The following is a 17,568-nucleotide window of genomic DNA, read 5'->3' on the forward strand; positions in this document are numbered from 1 at the left end:
GTGTGGACAGCAGGGATCAGGAGTAAACATCCATACCCATCTCTGCATGGTCAGGATCTCCACTTGTACCCAAAACAAATTCCCAGGGCACTCTGAAAGCTGATTTCATCTCCAATCAATTTAAAACAGAGATAAACTGGAAAACAAGGACACTGTGACACCTCCAGCTCTTTTTGAGTCATGGTATCAGCTGAGCCAGGCCTGCTCTGTGGCTTAGCCCCCTGCCAGGACTAAAATATCACGGAATTATTATTTTCCTGAGCTGAACCAACATTTATCAACCTTAAAGATGTTTCCCTTAAGAAGCACTACCTTGTCATGGGGCTTTGGACAGACTTGGACACAGTGGGAATATCAAATGTAGCAGCACATGGACACTTCACAGTCGGATTTGGGATGGATTTGAGGTGTTCATCTGCAACACCAGGCAGGGAGGTGAGAGCAAACATCCCAAAAATCAGAACACAAAGCACAGGGTGAGGGTTCAAGCCCACCTTTAGCTTTAGGCCACGCTCTGGTTCCACAGAGTGAAACTCCCAGGGGAAAAGCTGCAGCCATCCAATTCCTACAGCACTTCCACTCGGCTTTCAGGAGAAAACCTAAGTGGGAGTAGCAGTAGTTTCACACATACAAAAGGAGCCCTATTTTTAAGGGGGAAAAAAAAGGGAAAGAAAAAAAAGAAAAGGCTAAAGAAGCAGGAAGCGGAGGAGTAAATGACAGTGGTAGGGAGAAGAGATGTCTCCTTCCATTTAGACAAGCAGACATACTCTTGCAATTTAATGGATTAGAAGGACTCAGAGATATTTACTGTCTAGCCACGTAAGTACATTCCAGCTCTTGATTTGCTTTTAGCATCAAAACCAGTCATAGATTACATCAGTGGGATTCTTGTTTGTTGAAATAAGTGAATAATTTGGGGAGTATATTCAATTCACTCTTTTTACATTCCCTTGTTTCATCTGGTCTCAATTTCCACAAGATGCTGTTTGGGAAACTGCAGCTGGGAGCACGTGGCCAGCGAGACAGGTTGGTCAAGAGCTGGCATCTCCACTCGTTTGCTGGGCTGCATGTTAAATTAATAATGTTAATGTTAAATTAATAACATGCAGGCTGAGCTGTAATGAGCTTGACATGCATCACTTTGGGGGGTTTGGTGTGCAGAGTTCAGGAACACAAAGCAGCTGAGCCAATTTCATGGCTCATCTTTGCCAAAAGGTTCTCCTTCATCCCCTCCTTCTCAGCCTCCCCAGCTCCATGTCCCCTTTCCCCTTCTTCAAGATGAGCGTGTTGGGGGGACTAAAATGGCACAAAACACCCTTTGTTTTTGTTTGTTTTTTGTTTTAGCAGTGTGGATTTTTCTGCTGGTTTAGGGCTCTCAACTGACTCCAGTAAAGGTCAAGAAGTCAGCACAGAAAATAAAACCCAAGCCAGGAAAAGAGGAAGGAACAGATTGCTGTACCATCAACCCCACCATCAGAGTACCTGGCAACGGCTTCACACTTGTTCTTCTCATGGAAAAAAAAAAAAAAAAGTAACAGTTCTGAAATAGGTAGAATCTTGTTTCTATTGCTAAAGCCTGCGACTTCTGAAGTGACAACCTTCTGATGTTCTGTGGAGCAACCACCACGGCAACTTCCCCTAAAAAAATCTTAACCCATCGTTCTTTTTTCTATTGCAGGGCTGAAAATTCAGCCAGTCAGAGATAGCCAGTAAAAACAGAAACATCAGCCATCTAAATTCCCATAATATTGACTTGAAACAAAATACACCAGTGTTTACTCTATTGCTTTGGCGTGGGTTGGTTTGTTTGCAGTCAAACCGTAATTTATACTGGCTCCTCACATATTGATATGTTGAGGAAATAAACAGTAAATACTATTTCCAATCCATCTGTTTAACTTGTTAGAAAAACAACAGTCAGAGGCTTTTGAGAACTGTAGTTTTTCTGTACAAACCCAAATTGGGAACTGGAGTTTTGTTTCACTCCGAGTGCTCTGTGTGGGTTTGGATGAAGTGTGGCTCCAGCCTGAATTCCCAGCTCTAGCTCCAGGTCCTGGCAGAGCTTTGAGGAGTGTGCAGGGATTGTCTGGAGGGAACCCATCACATCTGTGAGCCTGGCTGGAGCCATCCCACTCCTCCCTGCTTCTCTTTGTCTGACACATGGCTGGGACTTTTAGGGAAAACCTCACCCACCAACAGGGAGCTTTCCATGAACTCGGCTCCTTCCTTATTCTCCCGCTGGCTCTGGAGTGGAGACTCAGCTGGGGCATGGAAAAGGGTTTTAATCCTCAGTTCTTCACAGAAAAATGAAGGTATTGATGTCATGTTTGAAACTCATCGAGCACTGAGCAGCTTTTTTGGGCTGCTCTGTCCTAGGGGCAGCACTGCTCTGAGCTGGACAGGGACACACAGGGATACTGCTGGGACAATGAGGTCTGGAGAATTCATCCCACTCCAGCCTCACTGTGGTTAAAGAAGCCAGGATGGACAGGGCTGGGAGCAAACTGGTCTCATGGAAAGTGTCAGGTTGAGGCAGAGAGGCTTCAAGGCCCCTTCCCACCCAAACCATCTTGGGATTCTGGGTTTCTGTGAAAGCTGAAGCAAAGCAGCCCCACAGTGCCTTACCTTGACATTTTAAGTGTTAAATGTTTTGGCAAGCTGTCCAGCAGGGCACGGACACCAAAGTGGGCAAGGGAGTTTTGTGGCCTGTCAAGGTACTCCATCCTTTAAGGCAACAGAGAAAAGAGAGGAGGGAAAGGAAAGGAAAGGAAAGGAAAGGAAAGGAAAGGAAAGGAAAGGAAAGGAAAGGAAAGGAAAGGAAAAGGAAAGGAAAGGAAAGGAAAGGAAAGGAAAGGAAAGGAAAGGAAAGGAAGGAAAGGAAAGGAAAGGAAAGGAAAGGAAAGGAAAAGGAAAGGAAAGGAAAGGAAAGGAAAGGAAAGGAAAGGAAAGGAAAGGAAAAGGAAAGGAAAGGAAAGGAAAGGAAAGGAAAGGAAAGGAAAGGAAAGGAAAGGAAAGGAAAGGAAAGGAAAGGAAAGGAAAGGAAAGGAAAGGAAAGGAAAGGAAAGGAAAGGAAAGGAAAGGAAAGGAAAGGAAAGGAAAGGAAAGGAAAGGAAAGGAAAGGAAAGGAAAGGGAAAGGAAAGGAAAGGAAAGGAAAAGGAAAGGAAAGGAAAGGAAAGGAAAGGAAAGGAAAGGAAAGGAAAGGAAAGGAAAGGAGGAGGGGAAGATTGAGAAGGAGAAGAAGAAAAATAAAAAGGAAGAAAACAAGGCAAACACCAGAGCTTGTCGGAAGTAGCAGCTGGTTACCAGTAAGTGAAGGTGAAATGGTTTTGTGGTGGGGTGGAGAGGAAAGGGTGGGATTTAACGAAGAAGTTTTCCACAGTGAGTGTGGCAAAACACTGTCACAGGGTGCCCAGAGCAGCTGTGGCTGCCCCTGGATCCCTGGCAGTGTCCAAGGCCAGGCTGGAGCAGCCTGGGACAGTGGGAGGTGTCCCTGCCGTGGCAGGGGTGGAACAGGATGACTTTAAGGTCCCTTCCAACCAAACTGGGATCCCCCATTTGGTTTCAGTCTCCAAGCAAACAAGGCAGTGGAGTCCAAGTGCTTCCATCAGGATTCATGTTCTGCTGAAAGGTGGGGAACAAAATCCCTTCCCTTCAACCTGTCATTGTCTGAGTGTGAGTAAAGCACTGCCAGGGAATGGGAGAGGGAAAAGTGATTGTTGACTCGTGTACAACAAGAGAGAACTATCAGCTTTTAAAGGCTCAATTAAGCTGCTTTCAAGATCTAGGCCAGCAAGTTAGTACCTTGCTTTAAATATTAAAACCGTGGAGATGGATCTGAGCCTTACACTCCAACCTCGAGGTAGGTAATTTAAACCATCTGCACTGCAGAGCTGCTGCTGGAGCCAATAAAAATATTTCATAATTACTTCTTGCTTCCTTTTTTCACCAGAATCAAATATCATCATTGTTAAAGGTCAGAAACATTCCACTTTTCAACACTTGGAGAAAAAATGCTTCTCTAGGTAGCCAGGAAAGAGTTTTCATAGCAGGAATATCCTCAGCTCTACGTTATGAGCTTTGGATGAGCAGGTTCCAGACACTCATCAGATTTCTGATACCAGGAGATCTCCCAATCATTTCACTTCCTTTCTGTGATTTCGAGTGTTTTCCCTACAGCACCCACTCAGAAGAATCTTTCAACGTATTTTAGGTTCATTCCATATAAGTTGAAAACTCTTGATAAATTTTGCATTTCTTTTTGTAGCCTGTCTTGGTCAACTGCAGATCTTTTCTAAGAAAACAGAATTTAAATGCCCTTAGCTTTTTGTGTAATTTCCAACTCTCTAACAATGGATGAAAATACATAAACAGGCTACAGCTGTTCAGCCTTCCAAATTCTGACACCTCCTCCCTCCATTTGGGACTCCAGTCTCTATTTCTTTTTGTCTTTGACTTTCTGTGGACTGAAATCCAATCCTTTTGTCTGCATCTGCTGCTAAAAGCCATTTCTTCCCAGCCCCAGCCCCGTCCCCTTGTGTCTCATCAAGCACATTTACATTTGGCTCAGAAAATCCCAACCAGAGCATTTCATGCCCAGCCACAGTGCACTGATGAGAGGAGCTCTCTGCTCGTGGCTTCTGCAGTGACACGTGGTGGGTACCCCATGATTTGGGGGGGAATCAAGCAGAATCTTATTTAAAAATAAGGGAACTGCCCTTTTGAAGACTTTAAAAGTATATTAGTGGTTTTCTAAAGTAGGCAAAAATGAAACTGCATTAGAATGCATACAAAAAGTGAAGTTTTGCATTTATTCAGTGGGTTGGACATTTCTGTGAAGCTGCTAAAGCCAAGCAGGAAGGATTATCTCCTCAGGAAGATTTTACCAAGGAATGGCAGCCATTTGGTGCCATGATTCCATTGGGAACAGCAGGAATTCTGGATCTCCACCACGTGATGAAATGCCATTCACCAGCTCTGAACCAATCCCTTCCAGAAGTGCCCAGTGAACCTGTTCAGGTGGCAGGAATGTCAGGAACAGCGGTGGGAACTCATTCCAGACTGGCTCCTACAAGTCCTGCTGGCTCCAGTTCATGGCTTCTATTGATCATTCCTGTGGCAGCACAGAGCAAACACGGGAAAATAACAAAGCAAGAAGGGAGCCCAGCCCTGAGTCACTCAGGATTTCACCAGAACAAATGGGATCATGGGATGCCAAACCAACAGCAGGAACAACCTGTAGGGCACAGGTGCAGGGTGCTCATCCCAAGGAGCAGCCTCCATCACCTGAACTAATTGTTCATCCCACTTATATTCCAGCAGCTCCCACACGAGGAAAATGAGCAGCATCAAACTAATGTGGAGCTAATGAAGGAAGTCAGGGCTGTCCCCAGAGTGAATTGTCACATTTGCCTTCACAGGAGCAGATGGGAGAAGCAGCTCCTGGAAGCTTCTCTGGGAGTTTCCAGCCAGCAGCTCAAGGACTTGGAGACCTTGAGCTTTCAGAACGTGGCTTGCAAAGAATGGACAGCTCTGGGTGTCTCCAGCTGACAGCCCTGATCGAGAGCAGAGCAGAGCACAGAACCTGCCAGCAGTGTCACTTCCAGCTGGACCAGGCCTCAGGGCATTGTCACCATCACCAGACACAGTGTCAGCCCCACCAGGGCTCACAAAGGCACAAGGGAGGCCTCTCCTCTGTAACAGGGGTGGGCTCCAAGGCTTTGAGAATATCCCTAATCCAGCAGCATTAATGCTGATCCAGCTTCAGAGGCAGAATAAAATCGAGGAATGACTCACAGAATCGTAGATTGGATGGGACAGGACCTCCAAAAGTCATCTAGACAAGCTTCCCTGCTGTAGTAAGGGGCACCTTCCACTATCCCAGGTTGCTCCAAGCCCTGTCCAGCCTGGCCTTGGATATTTCCAGGGATTCACAGCTTCTCTGAGCACCCTGTGCCAGGGCCTCACTGCCCTCATGGTAAAAAACTCCTTCTTGATACCTAATCTGAATCAACCTAAATCCTTCAGTTTGAATCCATTAACCCTTGTCCTGTGGCCTTTAACAGAAGCTAAAAGTCTGTCCCCTTTCTCTTCTCTGCAGGCCCCCTTGAAGAGCTGAGAGGCTTCAATGAGCTCTTCCCAGAGCCTCCTCTTCCATTGAGAACATTCCTGTTGCTTACATTGAACCAACCATCCAACAAATATGATCCATGATATAAAAAACGTGAGATCATTAAAAAAATCCAGAGGCTTTAATTTAACATGATCTCAAGCACATCTGGCTCATCTGGAGCACCTACCAGCCCCACCATGGTCCTTCCAAGCCAGCAGACACAGAGAGACCACGACACCAGCACAAGCCTGGCACAGCCTCCTCCCTTCCCCACTCCCCAGCCAGAAGAAGGCTCAGCTCAGCCCTTTGAAACATTCCTCTCCACCCACAGAAGCTGCATTTTATCCCAGACATTGTGCCTGTGGTACAGGCAGCAAATTCCTCAGCTGGGAACAAAGGAGCAGCGCTGGCATCCAGCAGGGGTGGGTGAGGAACTTCCTGCCCCCAGCCAGAGAGGAGTCCCCTGATGGTGCTGCCATCAGCACCCTCCAACCCACTGCCCTGGCTCTGTTCTGGGCCAAAGCTTCCTCTGGCCAGGAGGAAAAAACAGCCATTCTTTTCCCTCACTTTCCCCTTTCCCACCTTTACACAGGCACATGGAAGATAAGAACTGAGAAATAATAAATACTCAGAGAAGGCCAAATGCAAGAGCACCTTGACTTCTCTTTCTTTTAAACCCTTATTCCAATATCCTTTGTTTCCTGCCCCCTTTTACCATCATCTCTGCAGAATCCCTAATCTGAAAATATTCTCCATCAAAGAAATCACCTGTACACCCCCTGGTACCTCTAACCCATTATTACCTTATCCCTTATTTCCTGTGTCAGGCAAAAGTTGGAAAAATTAATGCCTTTTTCTGGAGATCTTTGGAATCTCCTGTTCTAAAAAAAACCAAAAAAACAAAACTGTAACCTTCATCACAAGCACCCAGGTAAACTACATACAACCTGTTCATACAACTCTCAGGTAAAACAAATTAGTCTGTCCACACTATTTAAATTAATGGAAACCTTGCAATACAATATTTCCAGCTGGCTGTGCATGGAGCAGCAGAAGGAAAACTCTTCCTTCCCCTCTTTGACCCAGACAGGCCTGGAACTAAAACAGGTATTTGAGCCTGAGTTCCACTTCCCAAGCAGGTCCTCCCAGCTGGGCCCAGGTGAAAAAAAGAGTGCCTGGGAGAGTGTTTGAGTCCTTTCTCCTTCAAATGGCTTCATCTCTGAACTGAAAAATGGAGAGAAGCAAAGAAGTGCTCTTAGGTCTGGCTCACTGCAGAGAACTGAACAGCATCAACTCAGAGCTCAGCCCCAGCTCTGCTCAAATCCCTTCCCCAAATTTATTCCTTCTGCTGGTATGTTCAGAAATAAAAGGCAGAAGAATCCAAAATCAGTAAAAGGCAGAAGACTCCAAAATCTTCCAAGTATGAAGTTGTGTTTTACCCTGCCTGCTGACCCAGGAGCTCTGATGTGGCATAGAGAAATCAAAATTCAGAGTAAGTTCTCTGCCTGTAAAGTTCTCTTAGATAACCAAAAATATCACAAAGAATTTATAAACTTCCTCACTTATGCCAGATTTTGCAGTGCTCACAAAAGTGTCAAATATTCAGCACTGGTGGGGGCTTCACAGAAATGGAGGTAATTTATTTCAATTTAATACCCAATTATCCTCTGAAATCTATGGGTGCTTGAGTTTAGAAACAGAATTCTTTCAAAAAGTTCAGAGGAAGAAAAACTAAAGCTCCATGTCTAAAGCAGGACTAAATATTGCAATCACTTTTCATGCATTTTTTAAATGTTAATTTTGTTTGAAGTCCTTATACCAGTTCCCCACACCTATGAATAAATAATCCCATGCCTGGGTGTATTTTATTTGTGTGAACAGGAAAAAATACAGCAATGAATCCTAATTCTTCCCTTCATCATCCAGCAGGCTATAGACACACAGAAGACAGGAGCAAAAGGATGTGGGGTGGAATAAAGTTTACTTCTGAGAAAGAAGATTTTGGAAAATCCAGGTGAGAGATCACTGATGATTTTTAGAGGCTGCTCCCAAGTGGAATTTTTCTCTCCTGGGGGAGTTGATTAAACTTGCAAGAAAGTTACTGAAATTTTCCTTTCAGAGACACTCAGAAGAAGAAGAAGAAGAAGCAAAAAGGTTCTCAAGGCAAGCAAAGTGAACCTGGTAAAAGTCTCTGCAAGAAAAACAGGAACCCTGTGGTCCCAGTATTATATAAAAATGAGGAAAAGGAACAGGGAACACTTTTCCTACTGGTTCTGCTTATCAAAGAGGATTTGAAGTAGTGAGCTATTTAAGAACTATTGAGTGCTGTCTGTAATGGTGCTCCTTTTGCCCAAACACCGAAAATTAAAGTCCAGTTTTCAAGGCCTTGAAGGAGAAAAGACTGAGGAAAAAATTGGTAGACAAAATAAAATTCCAAGTGCCATTCTGGGCAAGCTGGAGCAGGGAAAGTGTCCCTGTCCAAGGCAGAGTGGGATGAGGTGAGCTTTAGTCCCTTCCAACCCAAGCCAGCCTGGCATTCTCAGATTCCATGATTCCATGATTCTATGATTTCTCCTAAACGCCAGATTTCAGAAATAGAGCAAATATTTAATTCCCCAGCTTTGTTAACACATCCTCAGACTCCTGCTCTGCCCAGTAATGAAGTGACAGCAATTCCCATTGGCAAGGCTCTGCTGCAGTCACTAGGGACCCTTCTCCCAGATTTAATGGGTGCCAAGTGTCACCTCCTGGCTCAGCACCTTGGTCCTGGCTCATACAAGCCCAGCAAAGGTAAGAACCAGGGGGAAAAAAAAAATAGATTCTGAGCTGTCTGGGGGACAGATTAAATTTATTACAAGAGCCAAGCAAGGGAGAAAAACTGTAACAGTGGGACTGTTGGTGTCTCTGCTTAATCTCTGTCATGCTGACCATTTCTGCCTTATGCTTCCTGGAGGCATTGTTGGGAAATGAACGAGTGACAATATTTATAAAAGGCTGAGGGGGAGGGAAGCACCAAATGTTGATTTCCTGGGGGTGGAAGAGGCAGTCCTAACACCAGCACTGATTTCAAACTGAGAGAGAGTAGCTTTAGACTGGATGTTGGGAAGAAATTCCTCCTTGTGAGGGTGGTGAGGCCCTGGCACAGGGTGGCCAGAGAAGCTGTGGCTGCCCCTGGATCCCTGGAAGTGTCCAAGGCCAGGTTGGATGGAGCTTGGAGCATCCTGGGATAGTGGAAGGTGTCTCTGCCCATGGCAGGGGATGGGACAAAATGAGCTTTAAGGTCCCTTCCAACACAAACCATCCTGAAATTCTATTTTATTAGCATCTCCTGGTGCTTCATATGTCACAGGATGCAGTCCCTGGTCCCACCACCTCTCAAACTACTGCACCTACTAAAAAATGTTCTAAATATGTAGCAGAGACTGGCTTGAAATGTGGAAGTCAGACTGACATCAAGGACATGTTGCTACTGCTTCCAGTCCAGGAAGCCAGGTCATTTTGGGTTCCCATAAATAGAAAGTGGCAAGCCAGGGAGGAAAAAAAAATAAAATTAAAAAAAAAAAAGGTCAGATTCTTGTTGCAAAATTTTTCTCCTCCTGTTCTTGGCTTAATGCCAATGTAACCAAAAAATTGACCTACAAGAGCTCAGATTTCCTTCCTGTTTCTTCCCTCCCGTGTCCAACTTTCAAACTCCTAACTGTGTTATCTGCAAACCCTGCTGGAGTTCCCTCCAAAGTTCCTGAACACTCTGGGGGTGAGTCAGCACTTCCAGTCTGAGCCAACCCCATCCCAACATCAACATCATGGCGTTCCAGCAGCTTTCCCAAAGAAACAGGGCTCATGGAGATAGAGCAGGAACCAGGCTGTGCCTCTGCTCTCCCTCTCCACCAAGGATGTTTTTGAACCTTTGGCCATTTTCAATCATATTTAAGGAAAGGACAGAAATCTCAATGTCCTTAGGGTGGGTGGAAGGGAAAACAGAGATTCCCAAAGCAAATTTCCAGCTCTGGGCATCAGATTCAGGTTTGGGGTGCTGAGATTCTTAAATCTTATCTGGAATTGGTTTTTATTCCATTTGTTTCAGAGCAACTCACAAGTTTGTCCTTACCCTGGAAAGGGCCAAAGTGATTCTAGAGGTCCTGGTTGGTTTCTCTCTGAAAGAGAGTAGATTTAGGTTGGATATTAGGAAGGAATTTCGGGCTGGGAGGGTGGGGAGGCCCAGAGAAGCTGTGGCTGCCCCTGGATCCCTGGCAGTGTCCAAGGCCAGGTTGGACACTGGGGTTTGGAGCAGCCTGGGATGGTGGAAGGTGTCCCTGCCATGGCAGGGGTGGCACTGGATGAGCTTTGGGATCCATTCCAGTGCTCAGTGATTCAGTGATCCAATGATTCTCTGATCCACTCAAGCTCCAACACCTCGTCCAGAGCATTAATAGGACACCAATCCTCCAGCAAAGACTCAGGGGTGACCCTGCTGTGCTCCCAGACATGTCCTGGAGGAAAGGCTTCACCTGGAAATCCACACTGAGGTTCCTGACCAAGTCTGAGCTCCCAAATCAAGACCCCAAATCCTCATGCTCGGAGAGCTCGTTTGCCCTGACACCACAAAGCCTCCTCCTCATTTAATCCTGGACAAAACAGAATCCTTGAGTGTTTCCCAGTCAGAATGGTCTCTGTAATCACCCCCAGCTCGTTAGCAGGGGCACAGCCCACCCTGGCAGCTCAGAGCTGTGATAGTTCTGCTTTCTAACTCTCCTTCCCACAGGAGACAGATTTGACTTTATCATTAACTGCTAATGGCCAGCCCACACTGCATCTGATCCAGCATGTCCTTTATTATTCCTAGTAGAGCCAGCACAACAAGCTGAGGTGACAGACAAGGACTGGAAAAAAATAGCTAAAAGTTATCAAAAACCATACATATGCTCCAAGTTGCTGAAAAACATGTTATGGGCAGGCAGATATTTTTAGGCTGCCATAAACTGACAGGTGCCTACATTATGCTACAAGTCTTTAATCTATAAAATTGGATTTACAGCCAGTGCTTCCAGAAGAATGAATGTGCCTAACAGCCACAAAGACCCACATTCTCTGAGCATTTCACTGGCACAAATTTAGGGCTCCCTCAGAACTGTAAAGAAGTGTGCACGTGCTCTTTTTTACGTTTTCTCCAGGTTTTAATGGCCCCAGAGCAGAAGGAGCAGGGGGAGTGCTGGATTTTTTTATTATTGTTTTGGGTTGAGCTTTCACTTCATCAAAGCTATAACAGCAGGTAACTTTTTCCTTGGAAAGCTGGCCTGGAATCAGGCTCTTTAAATAGCAAACAGTTTACTATTAACAGAATTTACCACTAATGACTCCAGCACGGGTTACAGCCAACCATTCCCAATGGCTGCCCCAGCCAGTGCATCTGTTTTGACTGCAAAAACAAAAACTCACCAGCTGTACAGAAAGGATTTTTGCTCCAGTCTGCAAACAGAGCAGCTTATTTCACCACAAATGCTGTCAAGTCTTTGTCTGGCGGGCAGAAATCCGTCCCTGGTCGGATCTCTTCACCACTAACAAAGACATTGGGGAGGTTTGACTTATTGCACATGATATTTTGCTGTATTAAACGACTTTGAAGAATTATTGAGTCCGTACAACCCTGAACACTCGGTTATTGCATCAGGATGAGCCTCAAAACCAAGTCTGAAATGGAACTCATGGTTTCATACCCAGTTTCCTCTGTACTCCAGACTGCCCAGCATCCTTTATCATATGGATTTCTTTTTCCACATGTGCATAAATATCCACAGACCCTAAAACACACTCTTTCAACAGAGTGCTGAGCTTGGTTACTGCCTGGTTATGTATTTGTAAATATTTCAAAGCCCAAAGAACAGATTCCTTGTACTGACTGCAAGACAAGAGTTACTGCAAGGACTGGGTATTCTGAACACCTCTGATAAACCTCAGGAATCCTCATGGGACAAAACACTTTTATCCACACGGCTGCACCAATTCAATTCATTGATTTATTTCGCACTCCCAAAGAGTTCCTCTCAGTTAAAATTAATTTATTTTAACTCATTTCAAATTTCAACTCCAACTGATGCTTCAATGTGCTGCAGAAAACACTTCATTCCCTTCCCTCTGTCTGCAGGCACTGGGATGGCAGAGGGTCAGACCTCCACAGTGATCTCTGAGGATCTTGTGCTCCTGAGAGATCCTGAATGGACCATTTTTCCTGTTTGCCTTGGATCAGCACATTCCAGAATTCTTATTTTCTATAAGCACCACTTTGTCCTTTATCAATTTGATTTCGGTTGTAATCGAGGCTGTTTTTATGGCCTCACAAGTTACTGGAAGTGAGAAAATGGTAATATTAAAAGCAGGATATGAACCATTTCTTTTATACCTTCAGCAATGTAACTTGATTTCCCATTAATAACATCTAGATTTAACGTCTTACTGGTAACTCTGCTCCAAAATGGGGAAGCTGAGTCACTCCACAGTTGAATAGTTTGCCTGGGTGAATTCATCAAATTAAATTCCCAGCCCAGATTCCAACCACTACAATGCCCTGCCCTCCAAATGTTTCTCCAGGAAAATTCTCTCACTGTTATTGATTATTAAACTCTGCAGGTCAAATGCCAATGGGGAGCAAAAGAAGAAATTACAAGTTCTACAATCAACTTGACAAACTTCTCCATGGAATTTGTGTCTCCTGTACGACCTTGCTATCCCTGAACTTGAAGGACAGCAGGATTCAGTAATTTAAAAAATAAATATTTACACTTTAAAGTTAAACCTGCAAAAGCATCCATCTTTTCTGTCCTTTTAGGAACTGGTTGCTTATCCTCCCTGAGGAACTGAGCAATAATTATCAATTGTGCAATTCTAAGCAGGGAAAAGAAAATGTTGGTTTGGTTTTAGTAGGAGACAGGAGTTACTATAAGAGAAAATCATTAAGACAAATCAGTTCCTTATTCCGTGGCTGTGGAATGAAAGGGATCCATCCTTCAATAGATTCATTTGAACACTGAAAAGAGGGAAATAAAAACCCACAGATCCAAGGAGGTCTCAAATCCCAGTGACAGAAAAAGATTCCAGAGAGAGCAGTGAGAACCAATATCCCAATAAAAGGTGTCCAGCTGGCTTTTAAAATCCTAAAGGAAAACAAGAGGCAAAGAGAGAAATGAATTCCTGAAATCAAAGAAGTTTCTTCCTGCATGGCTCCTTCCAGGAGCACAGGGCAGGATTCCCAAAAGCCAGGACATGGCACTCAGCGAGGAATCAGAGGTCAGCCCCAAGGAGGAGCAGGAATTCACTTCGGGAATGGTGATGTCAGCCCCAAACACGAGATGGAAAAGATCCAGGAAACTTGTGAGCACTGCAGCCACTCAGGAACAAACATTGAACTTGGGAATTAGCAAGGAGACCAGCGTGGAACAGGCAGGGGATGTCTGTGGAGAGGCAAAGCAGGGATGGGGAAGGAATTCAGGCTGGAAGCTGCAGGGAGCAGGTCCTGCCCTGCTCGTTCCTCCAGCTGTTCCACCCAGCCTGGAGCATTTGCATCCATCAGAAATCTGGATTTTGCATCCCCTTTGGAGGCTGAAAGAATCCACACTCCCTTACCCAGTGGTTGAGGTGCCTTGAGCACAGAGAACCCCTGCCTGGTGGGGAAACAATGACTTCAATGGAATTCCTGCCCCTTGGAATACAAAACTCACCTGGTTTTGAACCTGCCATGGTCTGATGCTCCCTTTGCACCAGTGCCAGGCTGGAAAAACAGGTTTTGGACGTCCACTAATTTCCACCTTCTGCTTTTGGAATTTTTTATGCCCACAAGAGCAGGGCTGAAGAGCTCTCCTGTGAGCAGGGAACAGCTGATCCTCAGTTCATGAAACCACAGCTCCAGCTTCCTTCACACAATGAAAATCCCAGCTCCCTCAGCCTCATTTCTCTCCTGTGCAATAATTTCACAGCTGCCTTAGCAATTTTTTTTCTGGGGTTTCTGCATCAACAACTATAAATCCCTTTTTAGCTTGAAATACCTGGATATTTATGAAATATTTCTGCCTTCCCTGCAGTCCAAAGAGAAAAATCTGATGTTTTAGAGCCTGCAAGCACTTGTCCATGGCTGGCCCAAGGTGCAGGAGCCATCCCAGGTGGTTTGGAGACAATGAGCTTAAGTAAATCACAGAATCATGGAATCACAGGAGGGATTGGTTTGGAAGGGACCTTAAAGCTCTTCCAGTTCCATGGGCAGGGACATCTCCCACTATCCCAGGTTGCTCCAAGCCCTGCCCAACCTGGCCTTGGGCCCTTCCAGGGATCCAGGGGCAGCCACAGCTTCTCTGGGCACCCTGTGCCAGGGCCTCACCACTTGCACAGCCAAGAATTTTTCCATAAGAAATGTCCTCCATGCAATAGAATTCGGATGGAGAATGAGATTTGAGCCCTGATTTACAGAGCTGTAAAACAGAACAGGAAGGAGCCACACGGGTCTGGGAAGTCCAGAGCTGCTCCTGCTGCCAGCACAGCCAAAAAAAGCTGGGAACTCACAGGATGCCACCGACTTTCCCTATAACATTCTCATCTGCTATTCCCTGCCAGGAGTTACTTCCTCTTCCCTCTTCTTTATTCCATGCATTGCTGTTTGTTCTACTGCCAATGATTTCCATATTTTCCTTATGTGGGTTACTTCTCCACCAGGTATCTTGATGTCTGTAGAGCCACAAGGTTTTGCTATCCCAGATGAACCTTTCAGATAATTCCTGGTTTCCAGTAGAATTCCCCACTCCCAAAGGCATTCTGTGTGCATCAGGTTAACTCTGGGAGATTATTCCTATTGATGTGGTGTTTATACACATGGGTGCATGTGCACATCTATCCTAAATAAATCCTGGAGCTGTGTCCTGTTTACAGGAGGTGAGTGCAACCAAATTTCAGGGACTGGAATAGAGGGATATACAGAAAGAAATGCTCTGTTTTTCAAGGGTAATGAAGTTTTCTTCCTTACCCCTCAGGATTCGATGAGTCTGTGTGGCAACATAAACTTTTTGTGTTAAGAAAAACCATTTCTATATTTTTAGAAGACTGGCCTTCAATAGTGCATTATCTCCATTGCAACGATTTTCTAACCAGGAAACCTTTTTTGAGTCATAATAAAACACATTTATGCAGCACTCAGAGCAAATTGGCCCAAAACTCCCTGCACAATGAACACCAATCTTGAATTTAAGGAGGGAAGAGGACCTGGTAACGAGTTCCATCCTGCTCAAGAGCAAACTGAATATAAAAACTCATGTCTTCGCAATTTCAGGGGAAGTGTTGCCCTTCTGCAGGGCTGAGAGCTTCACACTGTGCTGAGAATAAACTTGCAGACAGCAATGACAGCTGTGGGAAGGATGCCACGGAGGAAAAATGTTCCAACCTTGCTCACAGCTGACAACAGGAGCAGTCACCCCCCAGAGCATCGCCCTGCTCAGGTACAGGGCTGGGGAGCAGAGCCTGGGGCAAGGCTGGGGCTTGGCCAGCAAAACAAAGCCAAGGTTTTGAAAGAGAAGCCAAAAGCAGCGTGCTTAAAAATCAGATTGAACTGAGAAATTATCAAATTCTACGTCAAGGCAATTGCTGAATCCGTAGCAGGCTTGTGTCTTGCTGGGGAAAATGGGGAGATTCAAAGTGATCCCTAGGAATTATGGAAAAAATCAAGAGGAGAGGAATAAATGCATTTAGACATCTCCTGTCCCTATCATTGATAAATGGCAAATATCTGCACTGAATCATGTCCATTGGAAACAAAAAAATAAAAATTAGCATCCAGGATCCCAATTAATTTATAATTGTTGGTGCCCCTTCCCTGGAAATGTTCCAGGCCAGGCTGGATGGGGTTTGGAGCAGCCTGGTTTAGTGGAAGGGGTGGAATGGGATGGGCTTTAAGCTTTAAGTTCCATCCCAAACCACTCTGGGATTCTGTGATAAACGTTTTACTCATTTCCTTAAAATCCCATGGGAAGGGGTGGAATGGGATGAGCTTTAAGCTTTAAGTTCTATCCCAAACCATTATGGAATTCTGTGATCAGCCTTTTACTCATTTCCTTAAAATCGTGCTATAGACACTGCCCTGTGACAGCCCCTGGGATTCCTTCTCACTGTCCAATCTGGAAATTGCTGTGTTTTTAATAAGATCAGAGGTAGAAAGAGAAGAAACTCCAGTTTGGAATTCCTGGTTTGTGTATCAGTATTTGGATGGAAGTGCTTGGAGTCCCAGCCAGGCATAGAAGCAGAAAATGCCCAGATGTGGCAGGAAATTGTGGCCTGATGCAGGAGAGAGTTTCAGGTCAAAACCTGACTTTTTGCAGCTTCCCAGAAAAAAGCACTGAAATCCAAGCCCCCATCCATGGGAACAGGAGTTCCCTACCGTGGGAAGCACGGCCATGGATTTTGGAGTGAAGCTGCATGACTTGGGGAGAATCTTCCCCTCTCTCCTGGCTCTGGGATCTCCTGGACAGCTGCAAGAGTCCTGCAGGATCCCATCCTCCTCCCTGGGAAGCAATCCAAGCAGAAAAGGTGCTGTTTTATCCCAGAGCACACTGCAGCCCCCTCTCTAAGGAATTCCTTCTCTCATCCTGGATCCAGCCTCTGCAGCCCTTCCAGGCCTCGTTTAGGATCTGGGGATAAACATCCCAGGCTTTGCAGAACCACACCAGTGCAGGTTTGATGGTTCCCTGTGTGCCTTTGTTTATTTTCCATGGGGTGATGTCAACTCCCCTGGCACTTTCCCTTCCTTTCCTCCCCTCAGCTCTGGGCAGGAGCATGGTGGGTGAAGGAATGGCTGGAATGTGTTTGGTGGAGCAGAGTTTTCTGCTCTGCAATCACTTGCTGCTTCCTGTCAGACTGCAAGGGAGAAAAAAAAAAAAAACAAAAACAAAAAACCCGGCTTCTTTTAATATCCCCCGTTCAAAATCTAGCTCAGGCTCCATTTCTTGGGATAAAAGAATGTTTTCTTAATGGGAATTATGCAAATAAAAATACTCCTAATTCATTTTTCCCATTAATTTGCTCCTTTCTACACTCGAGCATGTAGGTCTCCATATCTCCTCCATTATCTATTCCTGTGAGCCTGTTTTGCAGAACAAAGACATGGAAATTGTGGAGCCAGTTCTCCAATCCCAGCCCTGTCACAGCCACATGAAGAGGCACCACCAGAGCCAGCAGAACAGGATTCACAAGGAATAACCTCAGGATGAGGGAGTTTCCCAGCTGTCACTGAGCCAGTGGAGCTCTGCAAAGCTTCTCCCTTGTAACCAGGGCAAGAAGAGCTCAAAGATATTCCTGATCTTTCCAGAGGCAGGAATGAACCCTTCTGGTTTCCACAGCTCTGCATCATCTGCCTGAACGAGACCCAAAATCCCATAGAATCATGGAATGGTTTGGCTTGGAAGGACCTTCAGAGGTCCAACTCCAATTT

This window comes from Sturnus vulgaris, chromosome 7, assembly GCF_052056855.1.
Source record: "Sturnus vulgaris isolate bStuVul1 chromosome 7, bStuVul1.hap1, whole genome shotgun sequence".
NCBI classification, from domain to species: Eukaryota; Metazoa; Chordata; class Aves; order Passeriformes; family Sturnidae; genus Sturnus; species Sturnus vulgaris.